The sequence below is a fragment of the Pteropus medius genome, unplaced genomic scaffold (assembly GCF_902729225.1).
Source record: "Pteropus medius unplaced genomic scaffold, Ma_sr-lr_union100, whole genome shotgun sequence".
Taxonomy (NCBI): domain Eukaryota; kingdom Metazoa; phylum Chordata; class Mammalia; order Chiroptera; family Pteropodidae; genus Pteropus; species Pteropus medius.
Window position 1 is genome coordinate 185,648 of NW_024347862.1, and position 18,810 is coordinate 204,457.

Here is an 18,810-nt window from a genome sequence, read left to right on the forward strand (position 1 = left end):
GAATTTGGATGCCTGGAACATCAATAACCAATAAATTTTAGCCAGAGAGACAATGCAGCCAAGAGAGCATCAGACATCACTTAGGGAAGAGACATTTGTCCTTTCTCCCTTTTTTCCAAAAATAGTGGAAAAAGGAGGTTCAACTGAGCATGGCAGAAGGGAAAAATTAAAATATTTCATGTATGTACTCTACTTGATTCAGACTGTTCAAAACACTGGGTAGAGAAGGATTAAAACAACTTAAAAGAGCTCACTTTCACACTCTGCCATTCAGCTAATGCCTTGTATTGGAACATCTAAAATTATCTTTGGAATCTCCTGTAGTTTCGTAAACACTGCTGTCAGGGAAGTGAAGAGTTGCCTCCAGTCCTCCAACCCTAGAGTTGCCGACGGGGGCACTGAAAATGCTGTAGAATGATATTCAAGTTGCTTCTCCTCTCACTCTTCATAACTTCGGTCTGTCTTTTCCAAGCGATGGATATCCGGGGCAAAATTTAGTAACACTATATACCAGACCAAAATACTGTTTTTCTCACTTGCTCTATTTTTCTTTTCCCTTACTGATTTTCATTTCTTACCTCTCTTTGGTCAGCAAAGGAGAATTCTGCCCACCACACTGGGCTAAATGAGAATCCAGGACTTGAGCTTTCCATGGCACCATAGGAAGGAAAGTGTCGAGGATACAAAAACTCTTGCCTGCAATGGCCAGAGTTTAAGTTCAGGTTCTGCCTCTTGTTACCAATTTAGCCTTGAGCAAGTCCTTGAACTTCTCGAGTTATGTTTCTTTATCTGTTAAATGGGATTAATTATAATATCTGCTTCCCAGGTTGTTGTGAAGCTCAGATGAGATAACATGAGAATACACACCATACAATTCTACAAAAATGTTATTTTTTATTATCATGGTGGTGGTTTTTAAAGGAGCACCTTTTTAAAAGTAATTTGCCCAATTAAGATATGTATGTATGTTTCAACATCTCTCCAAAACATAAAATTGAATGAAAAAGAGTAATTTGTAGAAACATACGTAATGTAATTCATTATGGATTTTATTTTTCCAGCTTTATTGAGATATAGTTGACATAAGATTGTGTAGGTTTAAGATATATAAAGTGATGATTCGATACACATATATTTTGTGAGATATATAACCTTATAGTGTGGTTAGTTAAACACTTCCATCACCTTATAATTATCATTTCTTTTTTTGTGGTGAGAACATTTAAGATCTACTCTTCTACCAACTTTCAAGTATACAATACAGTATTGCTGCATATTAGATCTCCAGAACATACTCATTTTATAACTGGAAGTTTGTACCCTTTGACCAACATCCCATTTCCCCCACCACTCAGCCCGGGAAACCACCATTCTACTCTGTTTCTGAGTTCGGATTTTTAGATTCCACATATAATGGAGATAATACAGTATTTGTCTTTTTCTGTCTAACTTATTTCATTTGACATAATGTTCTCAAGGTTTGTCCATGTTGTCACAAAAGGCAAGATTTTTTTTCTTTTTTATGGCTGAATAGTATTCCATCATCTGTATATCACACTTTCCTGAAGCATTCATCCGTGGATGGACACTTCAGTTGCTTCCATGTCTTAGCTATTTGTGAATAATGTTACAATGAACACGAGGGTGCAGCTATCTCTTTGAGATACTGACTTCATTTTCTTTAGACATGTACCCAGAGGTGGAATTTCTGGGTCATAAGTTAGTTCTATTTTTAATTTTTTGAGGAACCTCCACACTATTTTCCATAGTGGCTGCACCAATTTATATTCCCACTAACAGTGCATAAGAGTTCCCTTTTCTCCACAGTCTCACCAACACTTGTTATCTCTTATCTTTTTGATAATAGCCATTCTAACAGATGTGGGGTGATCTCTCATTGTGATTTTGATTTGCATTTTCCTGATAATTGGTAACGTTGAGCATCTTTTCATGTACTTACTGGCCTTTTGTATGCCTTCTTTGGAAGACATTGTTAATTTTAAAACACTTAAAACAGTGCTATATGTTGTTCATAGACAAAATACATATGTAGGACAATTCTTCACATGTGTGGGAAAACACATTAAACTGATGCTAATGGCTGGTCCTGGGGAGAAAGGGACAATGGGATTGGGGAAGTGTATTTAGGGCCTTCAGCTGTAGCTAAAGCAGTGTTCAACAGTGTTTCCTTTCTTTTCCTTCCTTCCTTCCTTCCTTCCTTCCTTCCTTCCTTCCTTCCTTCCTTCCTTTGGCCTATGTGTCAAACAGCATGTCTTATACAAATAAACAATTCCCACCACCCTTTTCTTATTAAAGTTTCTTGTTTATAAAATTTGCCCTTTATAAAAGCTCTGTTGTGTAGAGTGTAAATATTTAATTTAATCCACATCCACTTAGGCCTTTCTGGTGTTTGTTTTTCATTTATATTTCACCATGTTACATAATGCCAAATTCATTTGCCATTCACTCCATTCAATTTGAAAAAATTAAAAAAAAGCAAATTGTTTTTTGGTTGTTGTATAGATATCAAATATTCAGGTGATCAACTACATTTTCCTTTTCTATGTACTCGTTTTAGAATTCATTTATATGTTTTCTCCTTCTCCTTCAATAATAGATAAGGGAATTTTTTTCTCTTCACCCCTTAATTTTTCAACCACCTACTTCTTTTAATGTGGGTTCAAACCTGGGAGTTGGTTAAGGCGAAGATTGCAATACTCAACCAGTCAAGAAATCTGGATTTGGCCTCTATTATCTAAAAAAGCTACCCAAAAGTCTAAAACTGCACTGTCCTATATAGTAGCCACTAGCCACATGTGGCTAAGTTTACATTTATTAAAACTAAAAAAAAAAAAAAAAAAATTAAAATTCAGTTCCTCACTCACACAAGGCACATTTTTCAAGTGCTCAGTGGCCACCTTGGCTTTCTGTGTTGGACAGCACAGATGTAGAATATGGCCGTATCTCAGAAAGAGCTGTTGGATAGTGCTCGTCTGGAATTACATGGCAGCAGCTATGGACATTGCCTGTACTTTCCAGATTTCCCACTTTCATCTTCCTAACTTTGAAAAACTTCTGCAGGTGCAACTCTGGTTGAAGAAACGGTGGGTAACACATGAATGATGAAGACAAAGTTAACTAATGAGAGCCCTCTTCACTCTTCCCTAGAGACTGATATTCCTTGTAAGCTACTCAGGTTTCTGTCCTGGCCAACATCTTTGAGTAGATTTTCAGATAAAGATATTATCAAGAGACAGAAGTAGATCTACCCATTTAAGGTTCTATGTTATTTTATTTGTGAGAGTTTAAAAGAATTTGAGGCAAATATAATAGGTAATCTAGTTTCATCCTTAAATAAACTTTTAGTCACTGCATCTATCCACTCCCTTCTTGGAAATCAGACTAATGGTCAACTAATAGATGCAGAGTGTGGAGAAATTGGCTAATACGTATCCAGTGACTCCATAAGGTCAGTAAGTGGTCACAGCTCAGAATGACTCTTATTTTTGTAGAGGACATGTTCTACCAGATAAGGCAAACTAGATAAACAGCTGTTACTCTTTGAATCAAGGAAAAATAGTTAGCAAATAAAATTCCTGGTGAATATGTCTTTCCTAACCTCATAGATTTTTCTTACAATTCTCTCCATTGTTTCTGTGATCTTACCTAGCGCACTATTATTTAATTTTTCATTGGGTTTATTCCCTCTTTGCATTTTTCCATTTGGCTTTTACAGAAGTGTGCTCTACGACTATTCTAGAATGAGTCAATATGTCATTTAAACTTTAAATCACCACATTTTATTAGAATATCTGTAAAGTGTTTATTATTTCAATTAATAAAATATGTCCTTTGCAATAATTGCCTTGGGGCATGAGTACAGAGTTAAAAACACTCAGAAAGTTATTTAAAACTATAAAAGCCTTCAGCCAAAGATGAATGTGTGCTTTACGCATTAAGCCACTTTAAATAATTTTAAAGCAGCTTTCACGAAATACCCTCTTATGGAAAGGCCAACTGCAGAAAGGTAAATGTTGGTCCCATCTCTGAAGGAAGCCAAACTAGAGGCTTCACCAGGATTGGAGTGGGGAGGAAGTTATGTATACAAGGGTTCTCCATGATGAGGCCTCTGTTGTTTCAGTTCCCTCTTCTCTAAATGGCATTTGGGAATCATAAGTTGATGTGCCCTACCAGATCTCAAATTGCTGCAGCGCTGCAGAGGGAGAGAGGCAGTCACTAGGGTAACCAAATCTCAAATCACTTAGGTCTTTCATAGACATGGTCAACACTTAAAATTCTCAGAAGCAAATAGGCAGTTTATTCAGACCCTCCAAGATGAGTTTGATCTCATACTTTCCAATTTTTAGAAGTAAAGGAAATAAATCTGAGGAGTTTTAACTTAATTTTGTGAGTCTTTCCTGAATGCTAGGCAAATGTTAGCACTGTGTATTGTTTTACCACTGCCTTCTCTTCAACTCACTGGAGACTAATCATCACTTCCAGATCCTCTTTGCAGCAACAATAATGATCGTGGACAGAGGATCTGAGATTTTAATCAGTCGCACATAGTTACTAGTCACAAATAATCTAACTTCCTGAACATGTTATTTAGGACACTGCTCAGACCACCTGTTTAAGTACAATGACACGCTTACAAAAAAGCAGATTCCTAGGCTCCCTCTAAGACCCAGTGATTCTGAATCTTTGGAGAGAAGTGCCAATAATCTGCATTCTAACAAGCTCTCTTCCATAATTCTTACATTAAAATTTAAGATGGAATGGATGGAAGATAAAAAGATTTTCTATGCCTTTTACTATGAAGAAATAAGATGAGTCAGAAATTTGGCTAAATCTCTGAATCAGAACAAAGGAAAAGTTAATAATTGAGAAATAACTTTGGGCAAAAAGCAGAAGTAGAAAAATTTTAAAGCATGTTAAGTACTTCTAAGGGGTCCAGTGGCTTGGCAGGCCCAGTGATCACATATTTCTCATTTTTCGAGCTAGTTTTGAGCTAGTACAAATATCCTGTCTTATTGGTTGAAAATATCTGCAAATGTTCATATTCTCTTTATTTTCATTTCTCATTGTATTTATAAAGTGAAAATAGAAATTTCTGTCCTATATACCATAGAACGTTTTTTGTAAAAACGGATTGATGAGAATATATGTAAAAACAGTTTGCAAACTATAGTGCTTTATGAACATTTTTAGGTCCAAGGAATAGTGAATTGTATTATTCTTTCATTGACTTATTCTTTGTCATTTTGGAGAAAAATCAGTTACTAATTCAATTTTCTCTTCTGTGAATTAGAGCCATGTCTTTGAGTGTTGAGTAAACTATATTACGGCACAATCAATTCATTCATTGTTTGTCTTTGCAACTGAGTTAAACACATGGTAATTTACAATGATTATGGAGATATTCATATAAAACATGTTACTTAGGGCTCTTCATAAATGTAGACATCTCATCCCTCTCATGATTCTTCATATCATTTCTTTTCATTTTTTCTGTTTGTTTGAAATTATCTATTTAGTTTTTAAATAAGTAATACATTTGCAAGAATCAAAAAGTATAAGAAACTACAATATAAAAAGTCTCTTTGCCCTTCCATCTCCCATTTATTTCATTTCCCACCTACCCTTTATAGGTAACCACCCTCATCGATTATGTTATGCATACTTCCAGAGATTGTTTTTATGCACACGCAAGAAGATATAAGTATATATCATCCCTTCTTTTACTTTTTAACGTAATGCCAGTATACTCTATATACTGCTCTGAACTTGTTTCACTTAACAATATATCTTGGAGCTCTTTCCCTAACACAATATGAAGAGTTTCCTCAATCTTTTTTACAGCTTCAATAAATTCCATTATTTAGCCGCACTATAATTTATCTAACCAGTCTCATACTAATGAACTTTTAGGTGGATTCCGATCGTTTGTCATTATAGATAATGTTGTAATGAATAAACTTGAACATTAATTATTTCCCATTTGTGTGAGTGTGTCTGGAAGATAGATTCCATATGGCTTATTTTTTTAGCCTCTGAATGTTTTGGTTGATTTTTTGGAACTATTCCCAAGTTGTGCATGTCTCTCTTCAATTAGGGAAACCAAAATTATACATAATACTCTAAGAATAACCTTCCCAATGCTGAATATAGCAGGATTGCTTTTCTCTTTTTTGTTCTTGCAAATCAGATCTGCAAGAATTATAAACCAGTTTTTAAAAATGGCCTAACAACTAATCTAAAAAGTAAGTTTATTAAAAATAATAACCTAACATTGCTAAAGAATATTAATACCTAAGCACCATGATTTCCTGTTATTTTACTGCTATTTATTTTCACACATTTTTCTTCTTTAACATATGTTCTTTGTTTGGGTTTCTATCTTAATGGGAGGATTTGATTAAAGTCAAGTCTACTCAATATACATCAATGAAAGCAATTATGAACAAGGGGTAGAATAGAAAAATATTATTTTAACAGCAAGTATGTATGATAGCTAACAGTTCTGATTTAAAATATTTTATTTCATTATCTGATCACATATCTCAAGTTTAGCCTTAGAAAATACAATCACCACACAAATATAGAATATCTTTAGCCCAGGAATTTGGTGGCTACAGTCTGTTAGTGTTTAAGGTATCAGTAACTGCTTGAGAATGTCCAGTTTTCTTTAATGTTGATTAATGCTCAATGATTCAAAGTGACTTAGTGGCAGGCAAATAGAACTACTAACTCTAAGAAAGTTTTGAAGTATTCACTAAACATACACAAGCCAAATGGTGCAACATTAGTTTTTGATAAGAAGTGGAACTTAAATAACAGAAAGCCACAAACAATCCTCAAAGTTCATTTTAACTGTCTCTGCATGATTTTCTCTATGTCTTATCTGACCCTTTCTTTCCCTTTCTCACTCCAAGATCTCCTTTGGGCAGAATTTCTCAAGCAGGAGTTAAATGGACTTAAAAAAAAATGTGTATGTCTTTGCATGTCCTCAAGGGAATGACTAAAAAGGGAGTTAGCAGTTTTAGTAACTAAAAGATCATAGATAACATGTAAAATAGATGGGTGGTTGAGAGATCACTTTGTTTGATTTTCATCAGACACCTCTAAACTCAAATTAGAATTGACTTATGCCATAGCAGAGTGACAGAAAAAACAGAACTCAAGATTGAACACCCCAAAATTTTTTATAAAGAATTATGCAAAATGGCATGGTGAAAAATTACATATAAAACCTAATCTTGAAGGCACAATTCTTAGACCCAACTGCATCCTTTGTCACTGTAAATTCAACTTCAGAGATCTTGAAAGCTTCCATTTTAATTTACCTAGGGCAGCAGCCAGAGCAGAAGATTAAAAACAACCACTGCAAGAATAACTTCTCTTGCAAGGATGGGTTATTGCCCCATACATCAGTCTTTATGACTTGAAACTGTTACAATCTTTTTATTTGGTGATGTTAACTTGATCTTCTGGTATTCAAGTATCACTTATCCTCACCAAAGAAGTCACTTGACACATTTGCCTCATAGTTTATCTTTACTGTTCTCTGTGCACTTCACTATAAATAATTTCTATCAGATCTGAAAAGTTGTACACATAGTCAAATCTCAATGATTCAAATAATAGTTATGCACTTTTAAATTACTATTGACCCTTGAATAACCCGATTTTGAACTGCACGGGTCCACTTATATGTGGATTTTTTCAATGAATACTGTAAATGTATTTTCTCTTTCTTATTGGTTTTCTTAATAACATTTTCTTTTCTCTAGCTTACTTTATTATAAGAATACAATATATAATATATACGACATACAAAATATGTGCTAATCGACTGTGTTATCAATAAGGTTTCTGGTCAACAGTAGGCTATTAGTAATTAAGTTCTTGAGGAGTTAAAAGCTGTATGTGGATTTTTGACTGTGTGGGGTTTGGTGTCCCTGATTCCCGCGTTGTTCAAGGGTCAACTGTACTTGTATCACATATCCAATTCTGCCTGCTTCTCACAGGCTCTTCGTTTAGGGGCAATCGCTTACTCTTCAGTTTCTTTCAGATACTTTTTAATAGGCATTTCAAAGGAAGAAAATTTTTCTCAGAATACTGTTGTCATATTTAATAAATTTAACAAAACTTCTCAAAATGAATCTTCATTTCATAATATTTTTATCATGGCTATGTAATTTAGTGTGTGAATACCAGCAAGGTACAGATGGTACAATTCTGGTTTTCTGAAAAGATTTAGAGCAAATCTGGTTATTTCAAGATTAGCAACATCTGAAGACTTTATGGTGGGGTTAACCACCACACAGTGAATAGCTCCATTGTCTGGTCTGCAACCTAGCCCAAAAAAGAGAGAGACACAGTTTATGATAGTCTATCTGGAAATAACTCAAGTCTACAGCAGCCTTCATCATGTGAAATGTAATGAGGGATTTAAAAGCTGAATTAGAATATGTTTCTGTACTGCTGGATGCAGAACCCTTTTTATCTCAAAATAGTACAGACATCATCAAACGTCCCTGTAGGGCAGGCATCCAGGAGCTGCTTTGAATGCTGCTGACTGTGCTTTTAAGGAGGTGTGCCAGAAATGTGATCGGCAACAACTCTCATAAAAGTCAGTCGTAAGAGAACCACATTAAGGCACCTTCGGAATTTGGATACCAGGTCACTTTTTGAGAGTAAAGCTACTGAGAGTTAGCATATTCTTATTTCAAGTAGCCACCTGCCAAAGGAATAGTGTTGTGAGTGAAAACATGGAAAATACCCATTTCCAACTAATGAACAGTGATGTTTAAGCAGTATGAGTCTAGTCTAGTATTTAAGAGAGACAGTTCTGGAAAAAGGCAGACCTGGGTTCAAATCCCGTTGTTTCCATCTAATTTCTATGTAACCTGGAACAAATGATCTAATCTCTCTAAGCTTCAGAGTTGTTGTATTAATTAAAAGTTAAATTAAGTAATTTTCAGTTTCTCATATACCTGATGTTGAAAAGGTTGCTCCCCAAATAGCTAGTATGACTATTCTGGCCTCCTGAAATCTGTACCCCCATCGTCAATTGATGTATTATCTTTTAGTTCTACATGGCAATTTCTTTTGAGTTTGGTTATCTAAAGATAGTACTTTAAAGGTTCTGAGAAGATCAAATTTCTGAACATATGTTCTAGAAATTCTACTTTCAGGTATATATCCGAGAGAAATAAAAACATATGTCCACACAAAACTTGTATAGAAATATCCATAAAAGCATTATTCATAATAGCCAAAAAGTAGAAATAACCTAAATATCCATCAACTGTTGAATAGATAAATGAGATACGGTACGTACATATAATAGAATATTATTTGGCAATTAAAAGAAATGAGTACTGATACATGCTGTAACATAGCTGAACCTTAAAAACATGCTTAGTGAAAGAAGCCAGTCACAAAAGACCACATATTTTATGGATCCATTTATATAAAATGCCTAGAAGAGGTAAATCTATAGACACAGAAAATAAATTAGTGGTTACCTAAGATTTGGGAGAGGAAGGCTAGAGGGATGTGAGGGAATGACTACTAATGGGTTTAGTGTTTCTTTTTGGTGTAATGAAAATGTTCTAAAATTGATTGCGCTAATAGTTGTGCTATTTTGTGAATACACTAAAAAAACATTGAGTTGTCTATTTTTATTAGTTTCAGGTATATGGTACATTGGTTAGAAATTTATATAGTTTATTAAATGATCTCCCTGATTACTCTATCACCCATCTGGCTCTACACACAGCCATTAAGATATTATTGACTATATTTCCTCTACCGTGCTCTACATCTCCGTCACTACTTTTTAACTACTAATTTGTACTTCTTCAACTCTTCACTTTTTTCTCCCAGCCCCCCAACCCCTCTCCCCCTGGCAATCACTAGATTGTCCTCTGTACCTGTGAGTCTGTTTTCGTAAAAATCGTTGAGTTGTTAACTTTAAATGGATGAATTGTGTAGTATGTGAACTATATCTCAATAAAGCTGTTATATAAAAAAACAGAACAAAACAACAACAAACAAAAAAACAGGAACAGACTTTGGGATCCCATCAAGACTCTCTTAACTCTGTGAAGTTCTGCCTGAGAAAGCTGGGATCACTCTGACATTTCTTTTTACTTTTTTTTTATTAAATTTATTGGAGTGACATTGATTAATAAAATTATATAGATTTCAAGTGTACAATTCAATAATATGTCATATGTGTATTGCATTGTGTGTTCACCACCCAAAGTCAAATCTTTGGTCATCATATATTTGACCCCCTTTACCCTTATCTACCTCCCCCCTTGCTCCTTTCCCTCTGGTAACCATTAAACTGTTGTCTGTCCATGGCCATGCTACCCTGAACAAGCCCTATCCTGTCTGATATTGGAAGTTAAGCAGGGTCAGGCCTGGTTAGTACTTGGATGGGAGACCACCTAGGAAGACCAGGTGCTGTAGGTGTAAATAAATAAAGAAATAAAGAAATAAAATAAGGGATTGTAAGCTGACAAGCTCCTTGCAATCTGTGAGGTCAACCAAGGGTTGTCTTGCCTAAAACTATAAAATAAATAAATTAATTAAATAAATAAATAAAAATAAACTGTTGCCTGTGTCTATGAGTCTTTGTTTGTTGCTTTCTGTTTTATATCCCACATATGAATGAAATCATATGGTTCTCAACTTTTTCTGTCTGACTTATTTTGCTTAGCATAGTAATCTCAAGACCCATCCATGTTGTAGCAAATGTCAGTATTTCATACTTTCTTTTTTTTCATCTTGCCTCTTTATTTTATTTTTTTATTTTTAACATTTTATATTTTTATTTTTCCCCCCTCCCCTCTTCTCCCTTCCCTCTGGTAACCAGTAGTTCATGGTCCATGTCCATGAGTCTCTGTTTGTTTGTCCTGTTCATTTGTTGCTTTTAGGTTTATATGCCACATATAAGTGATATCATGTGATTTTCAACCTTTTCTGTCTTGCTTATTTCACTTAGTATAATTATTTAAAGGTCCATCGATGTTGTCGTAAATGCCAGTATTTCATCTCTTCTTATGACTGAGTAATATTCCATTGTATATACGTATCACAGCTTCTTTAGCCAATCATCTATCATAGGACACTTCAGTTGTTTCCATATCTTGGCCACTGTGAATAATGCTGCAGTGAACATCGGGGTACATCTATCTTTATGGATAAAAAAATGTTTTCCAATTTTTTGTGTTCACTCTGACATTTTCTAATTGAAACAACAGATACTGCCAACATAAGTTAAAGAAGAAAAATATAGTACATCTTACCTTCAACTTAAAGATTTTCAAGTAATTTAAAGTTCAGCAGTTTCATAGGCTACCTAACCACATGTAGTTAGTGATGCACAGAATAACAAACAAACTATCAAAATAAGGATCCCAGGAAAGGCATTTGGGAAGGAGAAAAGATAAAATTTGTGGCTAACCTGGCAGTAAGATCCAAACTAACCTGAACATTGAGAAATATAGTCATTGGCATTGTCTATTCCTACCTAGTATCTTTTTCCCAATTCTCCCTTCCTATTTGATTTTCATTCAGTTATCACCTCTCCCCCATGCTGCCCTCACCTCTATATCTTTGAGAGGTCCTGGTTGACTTAAGACACTCAGCACATCATATTTTTGCCCCTTCTCCCACCCCATGCCCCAGGTACTGATTCAGGAGTGGGTATGTGACCTAAGTTGTTCAACCAGAGAATCTCAAGACTCTCACTTGGAAGACGAGGGCAGGTGTTGTCTTTTCTTCTGGACAATTTCCTGTGCTGACTTGGCATAGGATCTGAAACCATTGCAGATGACTCATTGTTAGCCTGTGGATAAAGATGTAATGAGGAGGACAAGGAGAACCACAAAGACATGAATGGAAGTCCCGACTAGAACCATGCCTGCTCTCTACCCCTTCGCCTCTAGATTTTTCTAGTTATGTAAATCAAGAAATACTACTTTTATTTAAGCCAGTTTGAGTAAACATTTCTATTATTTACAGCCAAATACAGCCAAAATAAAATGAGACAATTCTAATAAATTCTAAACTTATATCTAAATTTAATATCCATTTAAGATACTTAAGACAATGCCTGGCATGTAGTAAGTACTATGTAAGTGTGAGTTATAATTATTATCACCAATAGATGTGTATTATAAAATAGAGATAATAATGATAACCTATCTATTTAACAAGGTGTTAATAAGTCAAAGAAAGATAAAAGAGAATTCCTCCCTCCACTTAAAAGTAATACTACCCATTATAGAAAATTTGAAAAACACAGAAATATATTAAGAAGAATAAAACAATCATTTACTATCCAGCTATTCAGAAAAAATTCATATGTTGGTTTTTTTCTTCCAGGCTGCTTTAAATGTGTAATTGAAATTATTCCACATATACAATTTTTCATTCTGCTTCTTAAAATTTTACCACATTCATAAGCATTTTCCATAGTTTATTCTCATTTTGAATTATTTTCCTAGAAAGGAGTTCTAGAAATGAAATAAGTAAGCCCTACATGATTCTTTTGAACACAAAATGAGATAATGGGTACAAAAGAAATTTGAAAATTGAAAAGCACTATACAAATATGAACTCCTCTTGTAATATTATTGTCTCTTCTCCAAACTTGTTCCTCCTCTTGAATTTTCTGTTTTGCTGAATTGCACCAGCATAATCACCACCACCATAAACAACTAACCACAATTACCTACTATTTTGTAGCAAGCACTTATTATGTGTTATGCACTGGGTAAAATATATAAGTACTTTATCTATTGTTCCATTTAGTCTGTATAAGATCCCTGCTTAAAAGGTGATATTATCTTATTTTGCAAAGAGAATGCTGCAGCTTCAATGAAATTAAATCATTTAAGGTCATACAACAAGAAATTGTAGAGTAAGGATTGGAACCCTGAAACTCATCTGACTCTAAAGTCCCAGCTACTCTGTTAACATGTCCTACCTCTCCCCAATGTACACTTCTTCTGTGTCCCTCAGATCATCAAGTAAGGCAATTTCTAACCCCTGTGTCACTCTCCTTTGCCTTTCCAATTCCTCTGCCTTGGTTCAGACTGTCACTGTGTCTCCCTTGGATTATTTCCATAGTCTCCTGGTCTGGCCCATCCCCATCTATCTTTCTGTTGACAGTAATCTTCTTAAATGCAAATCTGACCATTATTTAGTGGTTCCCCATAGCTGTCAAGATAAAGTTCAAAATCTTCAGCTGAGCATCTTTATTTCTCATGATCTCTCATCTCTCTGTCCTTCCCAAACAGGGTCATGCTGCTTCATGCTGCCATGTCCATACCCAGACCAATGCCTCTGCTTGGCTGACACCTATTAACCATAGTCACTTTCTTTGTTTATGTGACTCCTCTGTTTTCAAACTCAGTTAAAGCATATTATTCTCCTTTGGGAACTTTCCTTTTTTAATACTGAACAAAGAGGCTTCATTTATTAAGCAAATTGGCAACAAGAAGCTTATACGATTTCACTTTATATCCCAAGTAAAGAGCATATACTCTGTAGGTGCTAAATAAATATCTGTTGAATGAACATTATGCTACTTTGGCATTGATGCCTCATTAGGAAATGTTAGTTTGCATTAATAAAATGCACACTGTCCAGAAAAAGTCCATTACACTCCATATAACATGAAATATTGTGCTTAGTTTTAGAATTCGCATTTTTAGAAGTAAATTGGAATGTATACAGAGGCATATAAATGTAAGAAGGTCTAGAAACAATATTGCAAGGGAAATTATTACAGAAATGATTCTGTTTACATTAAAGAAAAGGTTCGAATGAGATGTGACAGCCACCTTCAAATGTGATAAAGATTAGCTCAATAAAAAGACAAAATTTTTAACCACAGAGCTGTGGTTTCTTCATCCTTCCATTATGGATGTTGTAGAAAGGACTTCTGCACAGGGTAGAAAGATGACGCAAATATCTTCAAACTCTTTGATTTGGGGCTTCTCAAGCTGAGTAATTTCATATCAGCTTTTCTGAAAAGCAAGTACTATGTAGAAATCACCAACAATGAGAAATTTTAGTGCAATTAATTCTCAACACTGAGTTTTTTTTATCATCGTTTTATGTTTTCTGTACTGAAGGCAGAAGAAATCATTCAAAGAAGTACCAAACGAGAACACAAAAAAATATGGCGTCATTCTGGGCAGTTGAGAAAATAGCCATAGCATAGAGGCAGAACAGACCAAGTATAAGGAATGGGATGGCTCTTTTCAAATAAAGACTCAGGGGCAATATCAAATGACAGTAGGTAAATAGATAGCGTCACATGCAATAACAACGCCTTCAAAAGTAATTTGCAGCCAGGGGCAGCTTTTCTCAGAGCTAATAAAGATTAAGCTTCGGGGCCACTCTTTTGCCCCTATCTCCTCTAACACCCTGGCAGGGACCTAACAATCTTACACTGTTTGTCTTTACCAGCGCACCCAAGAGTGTGAAAGTTTTAGGCTGTAGAAACCTTGTTTGTTTTAAGCCTATAAACCAGTTTACTAGCAAAACAAAATTTAGTATATATGTAGTGTGTTAAAAATAGTTTTTCAAGCGTTGTATTTCAGACATACCTACATACCCAGATTATAATCAGTTAAATCATTGTTATCTTTGGAAACAAAAGATATTTACATATATACTCTAGGGTCAGATTCTTTTTCTGCTTTGGCATTGAATTTGGGTGCTCTGTCTTGATTTTAAGTATTTAATCTTTTTATCTACTTGACTTGTTTGAAAACAAGATCCTTGTTTTAGTCTAGACCAGTATGAGGTAGAAGAAAGTCTTTATAAATTAAAATATTTAAATCTTAATTATCTAGTCATGTGGTAAAGGTATAAATCATATAAGGTTAAACCTGTTCTGCTTCAAGCTCAATGTCCCTCTGGGAAGTGATTCACCCATTCAACACCAGTGACAGAGGGAACACGGAAGCTGTCTAAGCAGAAGAGAAATATGGAGCAGCTAGGTAACTTTCTAATTCCTTGAGTCACATTTTTATAGTGGTTTCTCTATTTAGTAATAGAAGTGTGATTTCACAGAATATCACAAAGCTACCTTAAAATGCAAGCAAAAAGAGTGGCCAGTCATTGGTACATTTTCCATGTATTTACTGAGGGATTTACTAGACCAATATTTTCTGATACCTGGTAGCAAATTGTTTAGCATGATGTGAGCAGAAGACCTTAAGTCTCTGAGTTGCACTCACCAAAATAAAATTTCTTTCTCTGCTAGTTACTGATTTTTGGCTGAGAGCAAATTATTTAACATCTCTGAGCCTCAGTTTCTTCATTTGTAAAATGAAGATAATACTCATCTTACAAATCTCAATGGGCTCTCTTGCATTTTCAGTTTCTCCCTTTTCCTCAGTGGCTTCTTATCAATGACAAATAGTTATAACAACAAAACTCTCTACCCATACCCCGCAAGAGCTACTCTACTACTTTGCTCTTTCAACAGTAAACATCTCAGAAGAGAATCTGTACTTGTTAGCTCTCCCTCAGGAGTCACTTAACCCTTTACTTCCTACAACTAGCTTTTATCCTTTCAGAGAAATGGCCGATAACCAAGTTTAATGGGCTCCATTTGGAGTGTTTCCTAGTCCTCATCCAACACAGCCTTTTCTAGCTTTTGACTCTATGCTTTGATGATAAACATTGCTTAAATAGAAAAAATAATGTATCATTTGGGGTTTCTTTTTATCTCTCTTGTTGCTGTCCCCATTGGCTATCTCATGGATTTAATTAATAACGAATTCTAATTCTAACTCCAACCTCTCTCTGAGCTTTTCTCAAAATAATTACTATGCATCTCAAGCTGGAGATTTTGCTGGCATTTCATCATCTCGGCTCTCCTCCCATCCCTATAATCTTTTCATTTCTGTCAATAGCATTATCATCATTATATTCTCTCAGGTACCATGTTTGGACACTTGAGGTTCTTTTTATTTTTCTTATGCTTCTCTTTTACTGATTCCTGGGGACAATAACTTATCTTTTGCACCTGTCTCCTTTCTAATCTCACTGTACCTCTCTTAGTTCTACTCATATTTACTCTTTCCCCATTATCACAAAAGGCTCCTAGTTGGTCTCCTTGACTCTAGGCTCTAATTTATTCACATCAATTTGCCTAAAAGACAACTCTAGTTATATCTTTGTCCAAAGATTTCTACAACTCCTCAGTATATTTTAGGCAGTGATACTACCCACCATTTACCTTTGCTATTCATTACACTGTGCTCCAATTAAGTAAAATACTCATTTTTTCCTCATACCTGCCTCATGTTTTTCTAGAGCCATGCTTTTTTAAAACATTAATTTATTTAAAAAAAATTTTTTTATGATGACATTGGTTAACAAAATCTAATAAGTTTCAGCTGTACTCTAGTGCCATGCTTTTGATCACATTATTCCTTCCATGCTTCTTGTCTTCTCCTGACAGTGTATATGCACATCCTGTGTATATTTCCAGGAAATCTCATCAGATATAATCTCTTCTATTATTCTTGCCTGATGTCCTCAGCCAGATGTAACCAACTTCCTCCTCCTCTTCGTTCCCTAAAATATTCAGGCAGCTCTCCTCTTAGGCTATTTATGAACTTCCACCTAGTACTATACTTGTGCATGCACAAGTTTTAGCCTCTCTGCCAGATTAAATCTCATTAGTTATGTGTTCATTCAGCAAATATTTTTTTGAATGCCTATTAAGTACAACCATTGTGCTAGACTACGAAGGGACAGAAATGAAAAAAACATGGTTCCTCCCCTCAAGGGACTCAATGGTGTAATTAAGAAGACAGTAAAGAAAATAAACGATTAATATTTATTTTACAATAGTGTGTCGGATGTGTTTACAGAATATTTCGGGGAGCACAAAGGAGGCGCACCAACTCAGTCTTGAGGAAGAAAGGCAAGAGCAGAAAATGTCCATGAGCAGGTGATTCTTGAATGAAGACTTAAATAGAGTCAGTTGTGGATGGGGGTGGTGGGTTTGGAGAGGGGGATGCACTCTGGCTATAGCATATTTAAAGGTTACCAGTTATAGGCCACAGCAAAGGCATATAACCAATTCATATTTATTTCTCATACTGTAATGTTCCAACACCTGTGTTAGATCAAGACTGTTGCATCATAAAGTTTTCATCATTCTAATTTGTAATAAGAAAAACAAAGGCAATGTAGTGAGTTGTCAAAAAATCATATTGTATTCAACTTTAAAAATTTTAAATTATGACCAGTTTTACTTTCTTTTTGTTAAATGTTCTTTCTTTAATGAAACAGTGGTGCTAATACACTATTGTTTCTTAAATTAATGTTTCATTTGGAAAACTAAAACATTGGTAATTTAAAACTAGCAACTCCAATTAAAACATTTTTTTTTTTTTTTTTTTTTACTGGTCTATGCTACTTAAGAATCAAACTCTCAAAAGTATTAGTGTATTAGAATTCCATGGAGAGCTTAGAAAAAAACAACAACAACACTGATTCCTTTATGACAGCTTAGCCTTAGTGGTTCAGAATTTCTGAGGTAGGGGCTTAGGTATTTACCTTTTTATAAAACTTAGTTGATTTAGAACAGCATTTTGATTTGGGAGCAACTACCCTAACCCGGTTTACCTTACCTGAATATGTGTTGGATAAGGATAACTAAGTGTCAAATGGATGAGTGAGTGTTGTTCATATAAGTATACATTTAGGGACATACACTTTACTTTTTTCCCCAACAATAAAATGCACATATCTTAAGTGTATATAGAAGAGAACTCTTAGAAGAAAGACTGATTCTTAAGAAGACAAAAGAAACAGTTATTTTAGGAACTTTTACTTCTATTCATAAAGGGTGATAAAATGAAAATACAGTACTCTTCAAATGACTTGGTAACTGACATGAGCATATTTAAGGTGAAAAAGTATTGTTTGAGAATTGCAAGACTAGGTATGAGCCTGTCAGTGACATTTAATAGAAGGCGACATTTTAAAGTTAAGATCAATGATTAACTGGACAATAAACTCTTATTAATGATCCTTTAGTGACCCAAAAATGCGAATAAACTTCTTTCAGGATCTAACTAATTTTAGATCGAAACCCCCCCTAAACTATTTTTCTACATTCTTTGTCGCTTCCCATAATATTAGAGCTCAGTCTTCAACAGGCAGTCCCAAAAGCATGAATATTGAAGCCACTGCCCTGAACTCAAGTAATTTCATTTACTTTTCTCTCAGCAATTAGATTTATAGGAATTTAGAGTTCAATTGCCGATTTTGTGAGCAGGGAAATAGGCCCCAAAGAGACTACAGGACTAACTCAAAGCTCTGGGACTTAAACAGAATCTGAGACTTAAACAGAACTGGACTTGCATGGTCACTTGATGCTGTTTCCACACATACGATCATAGAAACTTGCGCTTGGCAATATGTTGCATCACCTTCCTTTCACCCCTTAGATTTAAGTTTCTTCATGATTTTCACTACTGTATATTCATTTTTCATGAAATTACACAAATTGATGGAGTGAGACAGGTTTTTAATATTCACACTTGACAGAGAAGGAAAGTGAGTCTAAATGATGAAGGGCTTGCCTATAGTTACACCACTGTATTAGTCAGCTCCCACTGCCATAACGAATTACTACAGACTGAGTGCCTTAAACAACAGGAATTTATCTCTCACAGTTCTCAAGGCTGAGAAGTCTAAGATCATGGTGCTGGTTTTGGCCTCTTTCTCACTGTGTCCTCGCATGAGGTT

General features: G+C 34.9%; 1 pseudogene; it reads left to right on the top strand.

Annotated features, from left to right (window-relative positions):
* Positions 1-10,369: 10,369 nt before the first annotated feature.
* Positions 10,370-10,488, top strand: LOC120615689 (uncharacterized; annotated as a pseudogene).
* Positions 10,489-18,810: the final 8,322 nt, after the last annotated feature.